The 22,343-nt window shown below is 42.7% G+C and overlaps 1 pseudogene; it reads left to right on the top strand.

Moving 5' to 3' along the window:
* The first annotated feature begins 1,456 nt into the window (after positions 1–1,456).
* Positions 1,457–1,578, top strand: LOC127207918 (uncharacterized; annotated as a pseudogene).
* Positions 1,579–22,343: the final 20,765 nt, after the last annotated feature.

Below are 22,343 nucleotides of genomic sequence, written 5' to 3'. Positions count from 1 at the left end.
GTAGAATGGATAGCCTTGTCTCTATCCTCAGAAGGTCACACAGCCTTTTGTCTTGAGTCTACATCTGTGGAGTATTACTAGCTATCCCTCACTGCTCTCTCTATGGCTGTCTCTTCCTACTGTGCAGGAAACTCAGAATGCAGTGCAATAGAGAACCAATCCAGTGCTACTTCACCATGTGTTGTCTCCCTAGCTTCTTCTCTGACTAGCATTGACTTCTGGTTACATTCTGGGTCAGAGGGTATAGGGCTGGAGAGGATTGAGCCCAGAGGGTAGGAGGTGGCCACTCTCTTTTCTGCCCTCCTGCCATCAGTGGGCTGGAAAACTCAGGCAGGCCCTCTGCTTAATTGTCAGATGGATTCTGGAGGGGTAATTTCATTGATGTGCACCATGGGAGGGTCTGCAGGCCCTAATGACTGGCTCAGCTTGCTAAATGTGTTTACCAAAAAATAAGGTTATTGATTTCACAGATATTTTTCCCCGTTGCCATCAGCCTGTTAATGCGAGTTTTATGTAACAGAACAAATAGATCAGAGTGTAAAGTCTTTTGAAAATCCCTGGTGAATGCTGTAATAATGCTTTAATGTATTAATCCCCTTAATCCTGTCAAACTTCCAAAAGAATTTCAGGACAGGCTGACAGAAGATCTCACTCCCAATTCTGGCAGCTGCAGCTGCATGTGGTGGGGGCTGCTTTTTCCTCTATTGTGCACTGGCTTAGGGAGAGGCTGCAATGGCTGTGGAGTCAGTAGCAAACATGTCAGTGTATGAAAATAATGGAAGGGAGGCTGAGAGGAAAGAAAGACAGCTTTAAAAAAGAGGAGGTCTCTTGAAATAGACCTTGAGACCCAGGAGGCAATGGCACCTGACCCCCCTTCCCAGTATCTTCCTCACAGCCTCTCTCTGTCTGCTATGCACTGAGGTTCAATCTTCACAACACTCACTTTCACTTTCAGATGTGAGTGGCCCATCCTTACTTCAAGCTATTGCAGTTGGCAGAAAGAGGCTGAGCACAAAGCTTGTTCTGACCCAGAAGCCCAAGCTACTAACTTCTTCAGCATAGGACCAAAAAAAGATGATCACTTGATGTTGATATAAATGTAGATGCTGGGGGAGGGTGAGTCATTTTCTTTAGTGGTATCATAATTGGTAAGGTGCTCATGTAAATAACATTTCACACAGGCTCCTTATAAGCCAGCCTAATTAAGCTCAGTGGGTCACCAAAATAAAGAAAACAAAGGAATGACAATGGAAGAAGGAATACTGTTTGGGAAGAGGATCAATCAAAGTGGGAGGGTGAAAAGAAAGTGCTATAGAGTAAATATGATCAAAATAAACTCTATATGCTTAAATATGTCACAGTAAATTCCATTGTGATTTGTAATTAATATATGCTAATAAATCAACAAAACAAAACAGAAGATGAGTTAAGGATTCCTGTATTAAGAATTAATAGATTTGTCCCTAGAAGTATTGAGGTATTGCAGTTGTGACTGCTGTGTCACATGTGTATCAGTAGGTGCAGAGAAGAGAGAGGCTTTGTCTATGTGAAAATCTGAATGATTAGTAGTCTAACATTCCCTGAAGAAAGCAAGCCTTGGATGACCACCAGTCCAGTACCATGCAGTCAGGCCTTGACAGACTCTCAGGGCAGGAAGGGAACCAGAAATGAGAAGAACACTGCCTGGGATACAGATGACCCCTGCATAGTCCCAGAAGAGGAGCGAGGCCAAGATGACCACTAGTCCAGAACCATGGGGCCCAGGCAGGGGCATACCTTGAGATGACTACAAGTCCGGTGCCATGCAGACCTGAGTGACAGACCATAACCAAGATAACCCCTGCCCAATGCTGTAATTCACATGTGGGGCATAGGCCTCTCAGAAACACTCCTGAGATGACCCCAGATACTCAAGGACCCTAGGCACCACTAAGAGGAGTGAACAAGTATGGAGAAATGGAAAAGAAGGAAGAGAAAGAGAAAGAAAAGGCTGTGGGCACAATGAAAGGAGACAGAAGTGAAGACTGAAGGATACTGAAGAACAGCCTGAAGTGAGTAGCCAGTTATGACACCTGAGACCATGGTGGGGTCCTGGCCTGTGATGCCATTGGAGGCCATGCCTGGGTCCCTGGTTGTCAAGCAGCAGGATTCTGTTATCATCAAAGACTAAGTGGATGTCCCTGGTCTAAGCTGTTCCTCAGGGATATATTGTCAGAGAGGTGTGCAGAACTGGCCCCGCCTCTTGCCTAGGCACTGTGGAAGAGCTGGACCTGGAAGCCTAAAGAAAGGAGAGCTGACCTCACTGCTAGCCAGCTTAGTACTTGGAAGAGTGGGCCCCACACATTACATAGGGAACACAGTAGATCTGGCCCTGGTTGTGGGATGCAGCTCCTGTGCTGTTAGTACCCCGAATTGTCGAGTGAGGGACTACAGATTGAAGAACACTCAAGACAGCAGGTCATTTGTGCTAAGAGAATGCCATTTATTGGGAGTAACAGAACTGCTTTTATAGGGGAGGAACCAGCAATCCAACAGCACTGTGGACTCAAAACAAGGAAAATGAAGGCAACCAGTGGAGCGCAATGTTTCAACTGCAGAGAAAAACAAGTAATGTTTTCTTTTCTTTTTTTTTTTTAATTTTTTTATTAATTTATTCTTGTTACATCTCAATGTTTATCCCATCCCTTGTATCCTCCCATTCCTCCCCCCCCCCCATTTTCCCATTATTCCCCTCCCCTATGACTGTTTCTGAGGGGGATCACCTCCCCTTATATATTCTCATAGGGTATCAAGTCTCTTCTTGGCTACCTGCTGTCCTTCCTCTGAGTGCCACCAGGTCTCCCCCTCCAGGGGACATGGTCAAATGTGAGGCACCATAGTATGTGAGAAAGTCATATCACACTCTCCACTCAACTGTGGAGAATATTCTGACCATTGGCTAGATCTGGGAAGGGGTTTAAAGTTTACCTCCTGTATTGTCCTTGGCTGGTGCCTTAGTTTGAGCGGGACCCCTGGGCCCAAATCTGCCTATCATATTATTCTACTTGTAGGTTTCTAGGACCCTCTGGATCCTTTTATTTTGCTATTCTCTCATGCATCTCTCATTTAGAGTCCCAATAGGATGCCTTCCCCTCTGTCCCAGTTTCCTGGTAAGTGAAGGCTTTCGTGGGACATGCCCCTTGGGCTAGTATGCAGATATAAGTGAGCATATACCATTTGATTCTTTCTGCTTCTGGGTTAACTCACTCATTATGATCATTTCTAGCTCAATCCATTTATCCACAAATTTTGGGAATTCCTTGTTTTTAATAGCTGAGTAGTATTCCATAGTGTATATGTACCACAGTTTCTTTATCCACTCTTCTACTGAGGGACACTTAGGCTGTTTCCATGTTCTGGCTATTATGAATAAGGCTGCCATGAACATGGTTGAGCAAATTTTCTTGTTGTGTGCTGGAGCATCTTCTGGGTATATTCCAAGGAGTGGAATAGCTGGGTCTTGAGGAAGCCCTATTCCCATTTTTCTGAGATAGCACCAGATAGATTTCCAAAGTGGCTGTACTAGTTTGCATTCCCACCAGCAATGAAGGAGTGTTCCTCTCTCCCCACATCCTCGCCAGCATGTGGTGTCACTTGAATTTTTTATCCTAGCCATTCTGATGGATGTAAGATGGAATCTCAGAGTTGTTTCGATTTGCATTTCCCTGATGACTAAGGAGGTTGAGCATTTCTTTAAGTGTTTCTCAGCCATTTGATATTCCTCTGTTGAGAATTCTCTGTTTAGTTCCAAGCCCCATTTCTCAATTGGGTTATTCGGTTTGGTGGTGTTTAATTTCTTGAGTTCTTTATATATTTTGGATATTAGACCTTTGTCAGATGTAGGGTTGGTGAAGATTTTTTCCCAGTCTGTAGGCTGTCGCTTTGTTCTCTTGACAGTGTCTCCTGCCTTACAGAAGCTTCTCAGCCTCATGAGGTCCCATTTATTAATGGTTGACATTAAGGCCTGGGCCGTTGGTGTTCTGTTCAGGAAGTTGTCTCCTGTGCCAATATGTTCCAGGCTCTTTCCCACTTTTTCCTCTAAGTGGATTAGTGTCTCTGGTTTTATGTTGAGGTCTTTAATCCACTTGGATTTGAGTTTTATGCAAGGTGACAAATATGGGTCCAGTTTCATTTTTTTTACACATAGACCTCCAGTTAGACCAGCACCATTTGTTGAAGATGCGATCCTTTTTCCATTGAATGGATTTGGCTTCTTTGTCAAAAATCAAGTGACTATATGTGTGTGGATTCATATCTGGGTCTTCGATTCGATTCCACTGATCAACTAGCCTGTTGCTGTGCCAGTACCATGCTGTTTTAATTACTATTGCTTTATAGTACAGTTTGAGATCAGGTATGGAGATTCCTCCGGAGCACCTTTTATTGTACAAGATTGTTTTAGCTATTCTGGGTTTTTTGTTTTTCCATATGAAGTTCAGAATTGAACTTTCAATGTCTTTAAAAAATTGTGTAGGTATTTTGATAGGGATTGCATTAAATCTGTAGATTGCTTTTCGTAGGATGGCCATTTTTACTATGTTAATTCTCCCGATCCATGAGCAAGGAAGATCATGGCATCTTCTCAGGTCATCTTCAATCTCTTTCTTCAGAGTTTTGAAATTTTTTTCATACAAGTCCTTCACTTGCTTAGTTAGGGTAACTCCTAGATATTTTATATTGCTTATGGCTAATGTGAAGGGTGTGGTTTTCCTAATTTCTTCCTCTGCAAGCTTGTCATTTGTGTATAGGAAGGCTACAGACTTTTTTGAGTTAATTTTGTATCCAGCCAATTTGCTGAAGGTGTTTATCAGCTTTAGGAGTTCTCTGGTGGAGTTTTGAGGGTCACTTATGTACACTATCATATCATCTGCAAATAGAGAGAATTTGACTTCCTCCTTTCCCATTTGGATACCCTTGATCTCCTTTTGTTGTCTTATTGCTCTGGCTAGAACTTCGAGTACTATATTCAAGAGATATGGAGAGAGTGGGCAGCCTTGCCTTGTTCCCGATTTGAGAGGAATTTCCTTGAGTATCTCACCATTTACTTTGATTTTGGCTATTGGCTTGCTGTATATAGCCTTTATTATGTTGAGGAAAGTGCCTTGTATCCCCGATCTCTCTAAAACTTTAAACATGAATGGGTGTTGAATTTTATCAAATGCTTTCTCTGCATCCAAGGAGATGATCATGTGGTTTTTTATTTTCAGTTTGTTTATATGGTGGATTACATTGATGGATTTCCGTATATGAAACCATCCCTGCATGCCTGGAATGAAGCCTACTTGGTCATGATGAATGATATCTTTGATGTGTTCCTGTATTCGTTTTGCAAGTATTTTATTTAGTATTTTTGCATCTATGTTCATAGGAGAAATTGGTCTGAAATTCTCTTTCTTTGTTGAGTCTTTGTGAGGTTTAGGTATCAATGAGACTATCGCCTCATAGAATGAATTTAGTAATTTTCCATCCATTTCTATCTTTTGGAGTAGCTTGAAGAGTATCGGTATTAGCTCGCCTTTAAAGGTCTGGTAGAATTCTGCACTGAAACCATCTGGCCCTGGGCTTTGTTTGGTTGGGAGACCATCGATGATTGCTTCTATTTCTGTAGGGGAAATGGGACTATTTAGCTTGTTTATCTGTTCTTCATTCAACTTTGGCAGGTGAAATTGTTCAAGAAAATCATCCATTTCCCTTAGATTTTCAAATTTTGTGGCGTATATGCCTTCGAAGTAGGATCTTATAATTCTTTGAATTTCGTCAGTGTCTGTTGTTATGTCTCCCTTTTCATTTCTGATTTTGTTGATTTCAATACTGTCTCTCTGCCTTTTAGTTAGTTTGGCTAACAGTCTGTCTATCTTGTTGATTTTCTCAAAGAACCAGCTTTTGGTTTTGTTGATTCTTTGGACTGTTTTCTTAGTTTCTAACTTGTTAATTTCAGCCCTGAGTTTGATTATTTCCAGGCGTCTACTCCTCTTGGGTGTTTCTGCTTCTTTTTTTCCTAGGGCTTCCAGTTGTGTTGTTAAGATGCTTATGTGCGATGTTTCCAATTTCTTTTTAAAGGCACTTAGTGCTATGAATTTTCCTCTTAGCACTGCTTTCAATGTATCCCACAAATTGGGTATGTTGTTTCTTCATTTCATTAAATTTAGAAACTCCTTGATTTTTTTCTTTATTTCTTCCCTGACCCAGGTGTCATTTAGCAGAGAGTTGTTTAGTTTCCACGTATGTGTAGGCTTTTTGTTATTTCTGTTGTTGTTGAATTGCAGCCTAAGAGCATGGTGATCTGATAGGATACAAGGTATTATTTCAATCCTCTTGTATCTGTTGAGGCTTGCTTTGTGACCTACGATGTGATCAATTTTGGAGAAGGTTCCATGGGGTGCAGAGAAGAAGGTGTATTCTTTCTTGTTTGGGTGAAAGGTTCTATAGATATCTCTTAGATCCATTTGACCCATGGCATTGGTTAATGATGTTATTTCTCGGCTTAGTTTCTGTTTCAATGACTTATCCTTCAGTGAGAGTGGGGTGTTGAAGTCTCCCACTATTATTGTGTGGGGATCGATGTGTGGTTTAAGCTTTTTCAGCAGATCTTTTACAAATGTGGGTGCCCTTGTATTGGGAGCATAGATGTTCAGAATTGTGATGTCATCTTGGTTGACTTTACCTTTGATGAGTATGAAGTGTCCTTCCTCATCCCTTTTGATTAATTTTGGTTGAAAGTCTATTTTGTTCGATACTAAAATGGCTACACCTGCTTGCTTCTTGTGACCATTTGCTTGGAATATTTTTTTCCAACCTTTTACCCTGAGGTAATGCCTTTCATTATGGGTGAGATGTGTTTCTTGGATGCAGAAGAATGTTGGATCTTGTTTATGTACCCATTCAGTCAGTCTGTGTCTTTTTATTGGAGAATTGAGGCCATTGATGTTGAGAGATATTAATGACCAGTGACTGTTAAGAGTCTTAATTTTGATGTTGTTTCCAGTCGAGCGTTTGTGTAGTTGTGTTTTTGCCATGGGATAGTTATCTATTTCCTGGGTAGTTTTGGTTGTACCTTGACCCTTTGAGATGGAGTTTTCCTTCTAGTACCTTCTGTCAATCTGGGTTTGTGGATAGGTACTGTTTGAATTTGTTTTTGTCATGGAATATTTTGTTTTCTCCATCAATGGTTATTGATAATTTTGCTGGGTAAAGTAGTCTGGCCTGGCATCTGTGGTCTCTTAGGGTTTGCAGGATCTCTGTCCAGGCCCTTCTGGCTTTTATGGTCTCTGCTGAGAAGTCGGGTGTAGTTCTGATAGGTTTACCATTAAATGTTATTTGGTCCTTTTCCCTTGCAGCTTTTAATATTTTTTCTTTGTTCTGCATGTTTTGTGTTTTGATTATTATGTGGCGGGCAGTTTTTCTTTTCTGGTCAATTCTATTTGGTGTTCTGTAGGCCTCTTGTATGTTTATAGGCATTTCTTGCTTTAGATTGGGGAAATTTTCTTCTATGATTTTGTTGAGAATAGTTTCTGGGCCCTGGAGTCTGATGTCTTCTCTTTCTTCAATGCCTATTATCCTCAGATTTCTTCTTTTCATGGTGTCCTTAATTTCTTGGATGTTTTGTGTCAGGAGTTTTCCAGATTTGGCATTTTCTTTAATGGTTGATTCAATATCTGTGATTGTATCTTCTAGACCTGAGATTCGTTCTTCCATCTCTTGGATTCTGTTAGAAAAGCTCACCTCTGTGTTGCTCGCCTTCTTCTCTGAGGTCTCACGGTCTCGTTTTTCTTCTGTCTGTGTGTTTATCATTGAATCCATTTTCATTTTCAGATCTTGAACTGATTTTTTGATTTCTTTCATCTGATTTTTTGTATATTCCTGAGTTTCTTCCATTGCCTCTTTATAGGTCTTCAGAGCTTGAACCGTTTTATTTATTTCTTTCATCTGGTTGTTTGCGTTTTCCTCCAATTTTTCCAGTTCCACTGTATGTGCTTCTTTTATGTCTCTCACCTGTTTGTCTGCGTCTTCCTGCATTTGATTACGAATTTTATTTGTTTCCTCCATTATCATCCTCATTACTAAGGATTTGAGGTCATTTTCTTGTATTTCCATTGTATTTGAGTTCTCTGGGTTGTTTTCTTTGGGATAGCTGGAAACTGGAGACGCCATGTTGTTTTGGGTTTTTTTGCGTATGCTTTTTCGTTGTCCTTTAGATATCTTGCCATCTTTGTTTTTATTGGGTGGCTTCCAGAGTTGGATGGAGGGTGTCTGACGATAGATTCACTTGTTTTCTCATGATTTCCCTAGGCTGTGAGCTCAAAGCTTCACTGGTGTGGATGTTAGGAGGTTAGCCCTGTTGTTCTGGTCTCTCACAGCCAGTGATCTTCAGCCGCCCTGTGCTGTGGATCCTGCAATTTTTCTGGGTCTCTGAATGAGCATTGGGTCAGTCCAAGGTATCCACAGCCTTCTGTGTTCCCTGCCAAATCCAGCCAGGAACACTGGGCCCGAACCACGGGCTGAACTCAGGGCCTGAACCGTCTGCCAAGCTCAACTAGGGATTCTGGGTCCAAAATGCACACAGGGTCCAGCCAGAATTTTTGGGCTGGGACTACGCACCAAGCTCCGCTAGGGCCTTTTGGCCCAAAGTGTGTGCTGTGGTCAGTTATTGACTCAGGGCCCGAACTGACCACCAATCTCAACCAGGAATTCTGGATTCAAACTGCACACTGTGTCCAACCAGAGTCTTAGAGCTGGTGGAACCGAGCGCTCTGTCCAGCCTGCGCCACAGCAGGAGAGCTGCGGCTGCTCTGAGTTAGCGCCAGTGGTGGACCAAGTGCTCCGCGCAGACTGTTTCACCTCAGGGCAGCTGCCGCTGAGCTGAGGTTGCGCCTAGGGTGGAACTGAGTGCTTAGCCAAGCCTGCGCCACAGCAGGAGAACTGCGGCCTCTCTGAATTAGCGCCTGTGTTGGAACCAAGTACTCCGCCCAGACTGTGTCACCACAGGGGAGCTGCTGCTGAGCTGAGGTGGCACCTAGGGTGGAACTGAATGCTCAGCCAAGCCTGCGCCACAGCAGGAGAACTGCGGCTGCTCTGAGTTAGCGCCTGTGTTGGAACCAAGTGCTCCGCCCAGACTGTTTCACCACAGGGGAGCTGCTGCTGAGCTGAGGTGGCACCTAGGGTGGAACTGAGTGCTCAGCCAAGCCTGCGCCACAGCAGGAGAACTGCGGCTGCTCTGAGTTAGCGCCTGTGTTGGAACCAAGTGCTCCGCCCAGACTGTGTCACCGCAGGGGAGCTGCCGCTGAGCTGAGGTGGCGCCTACGGTGGAACTGAGTGCTCAGCCAAGCCTGCGCCACAGCAGTAGAACTGCGGCTGCTCTGAGTTAGTGCCTGTGTTGGAACCAAGTGCTCTGCCCAGACTGTGTCACCGCAGGGGAGCTGCCGCTGAGCTGAGGTGCTTCCTAGTGTGGAGCTGCGGGCTCAACTAAGCCTGCGCCACAGCAGGGGAGCTGTGGCCGAAGCTGAGTTAGTGCCTCTGGTAGAATTGCTTGCTGGGCTGGGCCAGTACCCGGGACTCTGGGGCTGAACTGTCCGCCGAGTCTAGTCTGGGTCCGAAGGCTCCATGTGACCCAAATCCTGCCCCAAGTGCCCTCTCCCGCAGCAACTCCCACCAGCCACCATACCAATCGCCTCCACCGGAAGGTTATGAGCTGCAAACCTCAGCCACCGCTGCTGGTGCCGCTGGTGCTGCTGCCTCTGCCACTGCTGCTCTGATCAGTGAAAATCCACGCTCCTCCTGTGTGCAGGGGCACGCAGGTCCTCCGCACTCTGGTCCCTCCGAACCGTGGAGCACTCCCGCTGCTGTGATGTTCGGACCTCAGTGTTCCTGGTTCAGAAATCTGTGCAAATCTCTGAATTGTTCACTGGACCCTCCAAACGCGGTCCACACTGCTCGCCACCATCTTGGATCCCTCAAGTAATGTTTTCAACTGCAAACAAAAACAAGTTAGACAAACAAGTAATAGTCAGTACCAGCACAGCTGCAGTTCCCTACAGTGGGAGTTTTGGGTGAGCTAGCCCCAATGGTTGGGGTATGGGAGAGCTGGCCCTGTCACTTTTCTCCAGTGTGGGGGATGAGTAAGAGATACCTTTCTCTTTGCCTCTTCCTACCTGAAGCAGGAAGGGCACTTGGCCCTGGAATTATGAGAGCAGAAGAGCTGTCCTTGTCTATCACTAGCTGCAGCACTCAGGAGAACAGGTCCTCTACCTCACCTGGGCAGCATAATAGAGCTGGCCCTGGATGTGGGGGTTGTGGGTTAGCTGGCCTGAGGACATAAGCATGGGAGAGTGGGCCCTGCCTTTTGTTGTCTCTCTGTTGGTGTTGAAAATGGAAAGATCCCCTCCCTTTATCCCTCATCATCTGTGGCAGGTGGGAGAGCTGGCCCCACCAGGGTCATGAGAGCAGGAGAGCTGTCCTAGCCCCTCACCTGTTGCAGCACTCAGGAAAGGAGGTCCTGTGCCTAACTTGGGCAGCACAGTAGAGCTGACCTTGGATTTTTGGTGACTAGGCCCCAAGGGTGTGATCTAGTGAGAACTGGCCCTGACTCTTATCTGCTGGATGGTGATGCAGGCGAGAGAGAGAGAGAGAGAGAGAGAGAGAGAGAGAGAGAGAGAGAGAGAGAGAGAGAGAGAGATATGCCTTCCTTCCTTCCTCCATCTCTTGCCACCTATTGCAGAAGGAAGAGCAGGCCCCAGGGTCATGAGAGTGGAAGAACTGTCCCTGTACCTTACTGGCTTCTACACTCTGGAGAGCAGGCCCTGCACCTTTCCTGGGCAGCAGTGTAGAGCTTGCCAAGGTTTCAGGCATTGCCAATGAGCTAGCCCCCCAGGGCACAGGAGTAGGAGAGCTAGTCTGGCCACTTACCTGCAGCAACACTCAGGAAAGTAGGCCCTGCATCTTGCCTGGGCAGCACAACAGAGCTAGCCTTGATGGCATGGGCATGAGTGAGCCAGACCTGAGGGTAAAGGAGAGAACTGGGTCTGCCTCTTGCTATTGGCAGCATTGGATGGGCTAGCTGGGGCAGGTCAGGAGAGCTCACCCTGTTGATGAACTGTTCGAGTGCATGAAAAGCTAGGTCCTATAGATCCAGTACTACAGGAACTCCCTGACACAGAGCAGCCAAAGGATATCTGAGAGGAATTCCAGTTAGGTTCCCATACTGATAGTATATTAGAATCCAGAGGCTTCATACCAGACTGACAACTCATAGCAATGAACATTTCCAAGCAAAGAAGTAGAAGCAAAGGGTATATAATGTGGGAAACACGGAAGCACTACATCTTCCACAATAATATTTTTTTCTCTGTTGGGGTAGCAGGTGATGCAGGGGTGGAAAGCTGGTACAAGAGGAGGGGGGATGAGTAGTGTTAAGGAGCTTTATGTGGAACTCACAACCAACCAACCCCTACCACCACAACAACAAATGAATTAATAGAGGGTTGGGTCATAGCTCAATTGGAAAAGAAAAAAGAAAAAAAAAAAAAAGGAAAAAAAAAAAAAAAGGAGAAATGGTTTGAATGTATTTGCATGGACCGGACTAAGGCCAAAAAGAATATTGACTGAAGTCAAAGGATGCCTACAGTAAAATGTACACTTGTGTTATAGTGTGCAATTTGTAATCATTGTGACAAAAATTCTGAAAGAAACAACCTAAGGAGAGAGAATTATTTTGGTTCATGGCTTCAAAGGATGGAGTTCATGGTCTTCTGGGTCTATTGTTTTGGTCCTGGGTTTGGACAAGATGTCGTGATGAAGCATCTGCCAGAGAAGGCTGTTCCCTTCACAGCAGCCAGGAAACCAATAGAAAGAAATGGGGAACACATTCAGGAATACCTTTTCTCTAATGGAGATCTACCTTTTAAGTTTTTCTGCTTCCAAACAGTCCATTCAATTGTGAATTTATTAGGTCAAACATATGATCCAATAACTTCTTAGTGACTAGATCTCTCTGCTGTGGACCAAGTCAACATATGAGTCATTTTAGATGATACTTTGTATATAATCCATGACACTTGTGATTTGGGTTGTATGAACAGCACATGGTTAGACTGAAATATCTTGGATGGAGTCTTTTCTGCTATGTACTTCTGGTAAAGTCCTTTCTCATCTCATACCTCACATCAATGAAGTGATAGTTGACTTTGTCGTTCTTGATAGTCCATCAAGTTCTGAGTTCTTTATCTGAGAAATGAGCCTCAGCCTTTGGTAACCTCAATCTAATGGAGTCATCATGAAGCACACATACAAAGAAACCCTTGATAAACATGCATTTGTTTTTCTAGAAGCTATTGGACATTCAACGTGTCAAAGGGTTGCTGGAGGTGCCTGTCAGGACATCTGTGGTCTGATTTTACTATTTCTCACTTTTGCAGATATGGTCAGTGGTCCATGCATCTCTGATTTCTTCTTAGTCCCTCCACAGTGACCCCGTGTTGGATTCAGAGAGGTGGATGGCAAAGGCTATGGTTAGAAGGGCTGGTTTCTCCATGATTTCCCCACTCCTGACCTCATCATCCATTCAGAGGCAAACTTGCTCCATCCAATGTGTAAGTTAGATCTTGTCACGCTCCCTTTATGGTACTTCAGAAGCTCCTGATGGTCCTTAGGATAAAGTCCAAATTTCTAAAAATGGTCCTTTAAGCTTTACTTATCTCTCAGACTTTTTTTTTTTGAGATACTACATCTTTCCTCAAGTATGCATTCCATCTGTCTACACTGAGCCTGGTGGCATCCTTTACTGTCTCCAGGGATAGGTCATGTCCCTGGTGCATATCCATCTCTCTTTCTCTTTGATTAGTTAACTTCTGCCCATCCTAATATCCTTTCTCACAAAAGACTCTCCTCATTTCTGTGTGTATGTTAAGGAAGTTGCATCTGTGTGATCTCACTATTGGAAAGGAAAGAGGACCTTATCAGCTCTCTTGTAACCATATCTCTGAATATGTGGGTCTCCTCAGCAAGTCTCTTGTCTCTCTCAGACCAGCTTCAGGTTCTATGGTACTCCCTAATAACCAATAGCATGTGCAGCAAATACTGGCAGAGTGCTGAACAATGGTGAGCATCTGTGACATCATGAATAACTTTATGCTTTATTTGAATAGAAGGCTACACAGTTTTTCATATTGCATCAGCTGCCTAAGGTTACACTGCCTAACAGAGTGTTGTCTTCTCTCTCTCAACTGGAGGAGGAGATGTGGGAACTATGGTAAAAAAGACAACATCATTTTAAAGCAAAAGAGTGAAAACCATCTAGTTGATGCCTCCATTTCCCATGAGAAAAGGCAATTTTCTCATGGTAGCTTTCCTTTCTTTCCCATGAAGCTACTGGTACTTATTACATGAAGGCACAAAACTCAAAGGGGCCGCAGCATGAAGAGCTCAGGCAGAGTTTGTCTTCCAGCCAAATTGAGGATCCAAATTCTTGGGTCAGAAGGCCTGGGACGTGGCATTGCTGATCCTTTGCTTTCTTTCCACAGGGAGTGTGCCAGATTAAAATCTAACAACAGGTCTGAGGGAGGAGCTACAGGGCTTTCTTTATAGAGAAGGCATCTAGTATTAGTCTCTTTGGGCTTTTATAACTAAGCACCAGACTCACAAGGGCTGACACCACAGACACGTCTTATCTCATGGTGCAGGAGGCTCAAAGACAGAAATGAAAATATCACTGGATGGGGTGTTTTTGAGGAGTGTGGGAAGATTCTTTCCTATGCATCCCTCATAGCTTCTGATGGTTTGCTGATACCCTTTGTATCAGTCTCTTCTTTCCTTTTATCACTACATGGTGTTCTTCCTAATCTTTTGGCGGGGGAGGGTACTAATCATGTTGGTCAAAAGCTCACCCTACTTCATCCCAACCTCATTTGGACTATTTTTTGAATATTATAAGTATGAATATTTTTGAATCTTATAAGTATTTATTGGTTCTTTCATTCATGCTTAATTTTGAGTTATCAATTTTTAAAAATTAATTTATCTATTCACTTTACATCTGGGTCATAACCCTCCTCCCTCCTTTTTCCCTGTACCACCCTCCCATCTCCCCTTTTTCTGTTCCACTACCACATTTCCTATGATTGAAGAGTCTCTTAAAGGACTCCTAGTTTGGGAACAAATTCCCATGTAGATTCTGGCAGCCATGAAAAAAGGAAAGATATGAGCTTCAAGCATGTTGCATCTTCTGTTCCCTTATGCCGTGCTCCCAGCTGGGCCATTTCTAGCTTCTATACTCTGCCCTAGGACCCACTCCACCTTGGCCCTTATCTTCTGCATGAGGATCGCAGGCTGCTGCCTGGGATTCCATATAACCTCACCCCACCCTCCACCTAACAGGCATTTCCTTTCATCTCTATGCTTCCATCAATTTCTCCATTCCCCTAATCATTTTTTTTTCTTGTTTGCTTGTGAACTCCCTCCAGTGTGTCTGCTTTGGCCTGGTAATGAGGTGCCCCAAACGAAATGCAATAATTTGCATGTGACTTTACCAGAGTTATATAGATTTTCTTGCTAACTATCTTCTCAGACCTGGGGTGACATGCTTTCTTAGTGCAACAACTCTATTAGTGTCTGAGCTCTTATAAAAAGCCTATTAGAAACCACAAATTTGTGGAATATACAACCAAAGGTGCATTACAGCCTTTTTGGTCCACACTACCACTTCCAACTTGTACTTCCCATCCAGATATTTAGAAAGCATTGTCTCTATTAAAAACAAGGAATTCCTGAAATTTGTGGACAATTGGATTGAGCTAGAAATGATCATAATGAGTGAGTTAACCCAGAAGCTGAAAGACTCAAATGGTATATACTCACTTATGTCTGCATAACTAGCCCAAGAGGCATGTCCCATGAAAGTCTTCACTCACCAGGAAACTGGGACAGAGGGAAGGACATCCTATTGGGACTCTAGATGAGAGAAGCATGGGAGAATAGCAAAGTAGAAGGATCCAGAGGGTCCTAGAAACCTACCAGAAGAACATTATGATAGGCAGATTTGGGCCCAGGGGTCCCACTCAAACTATGGCACCAGCCAAGGACAATACAGGCAGTAGACTTCAAACCCCTACCCAGATCTAGCCAATGGTCAGAACATTCTCCAAAGTGGAGTAGAGCATGGGTTATGTCTTTCACACGAACTCTGGTGCCTCATATTTGACCATGTCCCCTGGATGGGGAGACCTGGGGCACTCAGAGGAAGGATAGCAGGCTACCAAGAAGAGACTTGATACCGTATGAGCATATAAAGGGGGAGGAATTCCCACTCAGTCACAGTCATAAGGGAGGGGAGTAAGGGGAAAATGGGAGGGAGGGAAGAATGGGAAGATACAAGGGATGGGATAACTATTGAGATGTAACAAGAATAAATTAATAAAAAAAACTTAAAAAAAAAAGAAAGCATTGTCTCTGCAGTATTACCTGTGCTACTGGCACCAGAAGGACTCATGCCTCACCTGTCATTCCTGCCATGTATATGGATAATACCCACAGTATTTTTTTACCAGTTCCTTGCTGAAGCCTTCTGTCACTGTTCAGGCAACTCCCTCTTGAAGGTTGGTACATAATTCCTGTGTCAGAATGAATACTTAATGGTCACTGTGTGGCTGTCACCTGGAAGGTAACTCTAAATGAGTGTGAAGATATTAGTAATTCCAAATTCCAACTGTAAACTGTGGAAAGGCAAAGTAAAACTAGGCACAATCATCTGTAAAGGGGATTATGATCTGGCCTGAAGAGAAGGGTCTAATAAAGAATTCCTTCTCTAAAGTTCCTTAGAGTTGAACTCTGCACAGTGAGTTGATTTGAATGGGTTGATGGGAGGGGGGGTGCAGGGGGAGGGTAGAGAAAACATTTCAGTGAGTGGAAGCAGAATGTACAAAGGGTCTAAACTTAATATCTTAGTTGTCCCTAGATCTTTGGACATTTAACTCTATGTGAAGCTCAGAGTGGTAAGTGGTGGCAGGAAGAACATATATGTGATAAGGGTATCTTGTAGAGCTGTATGGGTTTAGTCTGTGTTCTAGGCCCAATGGATGTTTGCTGACAAGCCTTAAGCAGGCAGGTGGTGCATATACCACTGAGCATTCTGCAAAGGCCACACTGGTGGGAGTGTGGACCACAGATGAGGGAGCAGGTGTGAATCCTGAGTGGTACATTTGAAAGGTTTTGGGAGGTAAGAGACGATGGTAGTTTTGAGCTGGGTAGTAGTGGTGAAGATGTTCAGACATGGAGGAATTGATGAAGAATCAACATGTCTTGTAGTGGATTGCATGTAGCAGGTGATGGAGACTTGTCAAGATATGGTATAGATTTTTGGCTTATAGTGTTTTGATGGCTAGTTTTGCTTGTCTGACTATATCCAGAGTCATCTAGGAGAAAACTTGAAGGGATTTCTACATAGGATTATTTGAGACAACTGTGGGTAGCACTATTCTATGGCCTGGAATGCCAGACAAAACATAAAGGAAAAATAGAGGAAGTTTTGTGTTACCACTGAGACTGCTACTTGCTACAGAATTGCTGTAGGATTCAGAGTAATTCCCTGTCATGAGAACAAATAGAGCACTAATGATACCCACTCAGAGGCATATTCTCCACACTAAATGAGATGGTGCTGTATCGGGAATACAAGCATTATTGCTCTTAAGACAGCCCTCACTGAATAGGAAATATCCAAAGAAGGTATTTGAATATGATTTATTATGTTCAGGAGAAACCCACAAGAGGAAGCTGGACCTTTTCCTTAAGAGAAGATTACACTGAAGTCACAATTTTCTTCTATTGAACTTTCAGAATCACAATAGTACTCGTGCCTAGGGTCCAAGTCTAAATGTGTTTTTGGCTTAGGAAGCTCCACTGCGTGGAATAATTTTGTGGTCAGCAAATATGGGCAAAGTATTGTTTAGATTTCCAACATCCAAAAATGCATTTCTGTAAGAAAGAAGAGCAGGTTAATGAGACATGGTCCTTCACTTCTGCTATCAGAACCTCATGGGCTGGTTGCTGGTTGAGAGAAACATGTTGCTGCTATTCAGTTCAGGGGGAATGTGCTGCTGCTGGTGAGCACCATAAGGGGTTGAGCTTTGTAGTTTCAGGAGTGTGTAATGCATAACTCTCTTTAGTAGAGTCTCAAACCATCTAACATGACTCCTAAACATTGGTTGGCCTGTCCTTATTGTACCAGGGAAGTGCTTCAAATTTGTTGAGCAGATTGTTTGCATAATTTTTGGTTTAGCCTTGAAAGGATATTAGAGCAATGGTGCTCAACTTTCCTAATGCTTCAACCTTTTAATACAGTTCCTCATGTTTTGGTGACCCTCAACTGGAAAATTATTTTGTTGCTATTTCATAACTGTACTTCTGTTACTTCTATGAATTGAAATGTAAATTTGTGATATACAGGATATCTTATTTACAACCCCTGTGACAGGGTCATTCAACCCTCAAAGGAGTTGAGAATCATGGAATTAGGAAGTCGAAACAATTTGGTTTCCTTCATCTGTAGTGTTCCAGTCAGTGTCTAGTAACAAAAATTAAATCCTAGAATGACATCCAATTCTTCAGTCATAGAAGGGATGGAGGGAGCAAAGGCAAGTAACATGGAAGCCATGAGCTAGGGCTGTAAAAGGAAGAAAAGAGAGAGGGGGCAGGGAGAAAGGAAAGGAGAGAGGATAAAGGAACAAGATTGTAGTTGAGTGGAGAGTGGGGTATGACTTTCACACGAACTCTGGTGCCCCATATTTGACCACGTCCCCTGGATGGGGAGGCCTGGTGGCACTCAGAGGAAGGATAGCAGGCTACCAAGAAGAGACTTGATACCCTATGAGCATATACAGGGGGAAGAGGTCTCCCTCAGTCACAGTCATAGGGTAAGAGTGTAAGGGGAAAAGGGAAGGGAGAGAGGAATGGGAGGATACAACGGATGGGATAACAATTGAGATGTAATATGAATAAATTAATACACTACATTAAAAAAGAGAAATAAAAAAGAGATAAGAGAGAAGGGAAGGGAAAGAGAAGAGAGAAAAACAACAAAACACACACACACACACACACACACACACACACACACACAGATCAATACATAGTACTGGATATACTATGAGGAACCAGAGTGACATTGATCATCTCAGGGCTGAATTAAGGCCTGGATACTCACAAGTAAATAAACAGATCCTTTAATCTTTATTTTTACTCTAACTCTTATTAGAAAATTTGGTCTGTAGAATTGAAGAATCATCTCCAACCAAAGTATCTATTTTGCTAGATGCTATTCAGAGAAAGAAAATATATTTCATATGCGTGGTTTCTCTATTTTATCATCTTTTGGCAGATGCCACAAATACATTGTATGGTACTGCTTAGCTTGTATGTGGACTCTGAATCTTTCATGTAAAATTCCAGACAGCCATGGCTGATGGCATTCTATTAGTGTGTGTCTTATTATTTATCACTACAGTAATAAAGTAATAAAATTGTAACTCTAAAACCTGATGCTATGTAAGATTTTATTGCTCATGTGCTGGGACACTGTGACTTTACCTTGTATTGGTGAGACTTAGATGGTGCTGGACAGACTTCTCACCTGCACTGGTTAGTTTTCTTTTTGTTTTTTGACAACCTGTAACAAGCTAGAGTCATCTGAAAGGAGGGAACCTCAATTAAGAAAATGCCTATGTAAGATCTAGCTATAGACCATTTTCTTAATTAGTGATTGATGAGAGAGGGCCTGGTCCATTGTGAGTGGTGTCATCCCTGGTGGTTTTATATTCTATAAGAAAGCAAGCTGAGCAAACCATGGAAAAAAAAAAAAAAAAGGCCAGTAAGCAGCATCCTTCCATGGTCTCTGCATCTAGTCCTGCCTTCTGCTTCCAGCCATGATTAAGTTCCTGTGCTGGTTTCATTCAGTATTGAGCAGTATGTGGAAGCATAAGACAAATAAACCCTTTCCTCCCCAATTTGCTTTTGACCATGGTGTTTTACTACAATGATAGAGACCCTCAGTGACACCATGCACCTGTGGGTGGCTGGGGACTCTGATTTACCTAAATTGGATTAACTCAGCACATTTGGGTATGTTTGGTCTCAGTATCATTCATACTGTGTTCATACTCAGTTCATTCATACTGTAGGAGCAGCGGGCCTGTCTTAGTATGTTCTTGGCAAAACGGTGGCAGCATAAGAATGAGCATGCAATGTCCATTATTGCATCTAATTAATTCTGAGAAATTGATATGAATGGGACCAAGTTCAAAGAGTAAAAAACTGAGTAATTATCTTCATTGAGAAGAATTGCAAAATCACATTTCAAGGTGTTTGTGGAGGAATCAACAAAACTAAGTAATTTTTAAGGAGTCAGAGTTTAGTTGACAGCTTTTTTGCTTAGTTTTTAATTTAACCAACATTCTCACCCTCTTTAGGATTTTATTATATACCCATGGACTTGTCTGGATAGATTATACTCACCTTGTTTATCATTCCACATCACTGAAATAGGAGGCTTTGTTTAGTTGATGATCGTGATTCCTATTTCTTCTAGATAAATTCTTTTCTAGTCTGCTGGTTTGCCTTTCTTCAGTCCCTAATCCCACTTAATTAAATATAAACTCCCACTTTGGTCAGAATCAGAGACACCCTGGAGAGTCAGATAGTACATTTGCATATGGAGAAACTGAGGTGTAGACATAAAGATGGGGTATTTTCTTCTCTTCTCTAATGAGAATCCTAGTTGGGGAAGCACCACTAACCATAGTTGGGGGATGATGGTTCCCAGTAACAAAGTCAAGACAAAAAAGTTGGAGCTAGAGTCTGGTTCAGTATGCCTAGTAGGAAAAGGATATGTTAGTTAGAACTGGATGCTGTCATATGTAATCCTGAGGTCTTAAGAGCTTAATTTAAAATGTTTATTCTTGCGTCTATGAAGGCCAGGATGGCTTATATTGGCTTCATCATTTAAGCAGAAATATGAAGTTTCTTCCAGCCAATGGCTCTACCAGGTCATGGTGTACTCGCCTGTCTCTATATAGCTAACATTGGATAGAAGAGAGGGAAATATTTCCTGGAGAGTATTGTGACAGACTTAGAAGAGCTAATTATCATTTTTGTCCATGTCTAATTTAACCAGAGAAGACAACATGGATCTATCTAAAAGAAAAGAATCGTGGGAATTGTAGTTTATTAGTATTCCTGAGAGGAAATAAATAGTTGAGCAATTATCTTGTTAGTAACTCTGAAACAAAATCTAGCAGCCAAGGTGTAAGGGGACATGGTAATTGGTAAGGTAAACCAATTATACATGTATCTCTTTATCCATATGGCCCTGCAGTAATACTATTAGAATTCAAATTAGAACTATTAGAGTTCAAAGAACTTTTTTTATCATTTCAATAACCTGGAGTTTAGCTGTGTGATTTGTATTGACTATGACTTCTTCAGGACATAATACAAATTGAGGCTTTATAGTGCTTTCATGATTTAGGTTGGCCTCTTGTGTTCGTGTGATCTACCATGGAAGAAAGCATTGCCTAGTAGTCTCTAACTCTATAATAAATATACATAGCACACTTGAAATTAAACTACAGTCTGGAGTCAAACTAGATACAAATATGGTTCCAGTCTTCTCACAATGTGTAACTAAGACCAGGGATCTCCTGTAGATTCTTGAGAACCCGAGATGGTTACAACCTTTGAGTAAGTCACAACACTGACAGGTTTATTGACATGAAGCATCATTTCTAAAATAGCCAATACAGGAGTCAGAGAGTTTGAGTTTTGTGGTGGTTAGAATAAACACGGCCCCCACAAGCCCATAAGGAGCCTGGGAGGTATGGCTTTGTTGGAGTATTGTGGCTTTGTTGGAGGAGGTGTGTCACTAGAGGATGGGCTGTAGGGTCTCCAAAGCTCAAGTCTGGCCATTGTGTCACTTTCACTTCCTGTTGCTTGCTGATCCAGATGTAGAGCTCTCAGGTACCTCTCCAGTACCATGTCTGCATGCATGCGGCCATGCTTTCTTCCATGAAGATAATAGACTAAACCTCTGAGTCTGTAAGTCAGCCTCAAATAAATGTTTTTCTTTATAAGAGTTGCCATGGTCATGGTCTATTCACAGCAATAAATTCCTAACTAAGGCAAGTATGAAGGTAAGAAGAGCAGGGGCACATACACAAGCAATCCTGGAATGATCTGGGAGATGGTTGCTTTCAGCAGTAAAGACAATAAAAGTTTGAATTCTAACAATCTTAGGTCCAATTCCCAGCTTTTTGTGTCCATCATTTGTTCAGTATGTAAACAGGAACAGATTAATCAAGCCCTCTATAACATACTTTTTGTCAGATGAGGATATTAGGATATGATATAAAATATTCCTTGTAGGCTGATGAGTTTGAGCACTTGGCCCTGATGGGTGGCACTGTTTTGAGAGGTTATGAAGCTATAAGGAGGTGAAATCTTACTGGGATATGTGGCTTGTTAGAGATGAGCTTTCTTGGTGAAATCTGGGCCATTGTTCTGGCCGGGGTTCTCTCTGATTCCTGGATCACTGAGATGTGACGAATCTCCAGTGCTATGACTTCACTGCCGTGATGAAGTGAATCGTATCAAACCAGGAGCCAAACTGATTCTTCTACCTTCAAGTTGTTTCTTTTAGGTGTTCTGTTACAGTGATGAGAAAAGTAATAAACACAGGGCTAGTTTTTTTTTTAAAAGCAACTCCAAAAGGCTCTCACAAGAATGACAGATGACTTATTTTTTGACAAGTTCTCCTGAAAATATTTACCTCAACTAGGCCATGGTGGCAAACACCTTTAATCCCAATACCTGGAAGGCAGTGGCCTGTGGATTGCTGTGGGTATGAGACTAGCCTGCTCTACAGAACTAGTCCCAGGACAGCCAAGGCCACACAAAGAATCCCTGTCTTGAAAAACCAAACCAAAACCAAACCAACCAACCAAACCCCAAAAAGACAAAACCCCCCCCCCCAAAAAAAATTAAAAGAACATATGTACCTCACCTTTTCCATGAATTTTCTTGTATTTACTCTGTGTATCGTTTCCTCATAGAAGCCTTCCCTGACAATCACTTTCCTATCTTAGTAGTGAGCCATTTCTCTTAATAATAGTTTGAAGTAAGAGAAATATATTTTAGTGGATGTAATCACTTGTTTACTCTCATCCTTCTCTACTAGATTCTACATATTGTGAGGGGTGGAGCCATGCATATACCTAGCATAGTACTTGGGACATTGGAGACTAATAACTGGCAGCATTGTTATACAC

This window comes from Acomys russatus, chromosome 2, assembly GCF_903995435.1.
Source record: "Acomys russatus chromosome 2, mAcoRus1.1, whole genome shotgun sequence".
NCBI classification, from domain to species: Eukaryota; Metazoa; Chordata; class Mammalia; order Rodentia; family Muridae; genus Acomys; species Acomys russatus.
The sequence above is the reverse complement of the archived record's forward strand: the minus strand, read 5'-3'. Positions and strand labels throughout refer to the sequence as shown.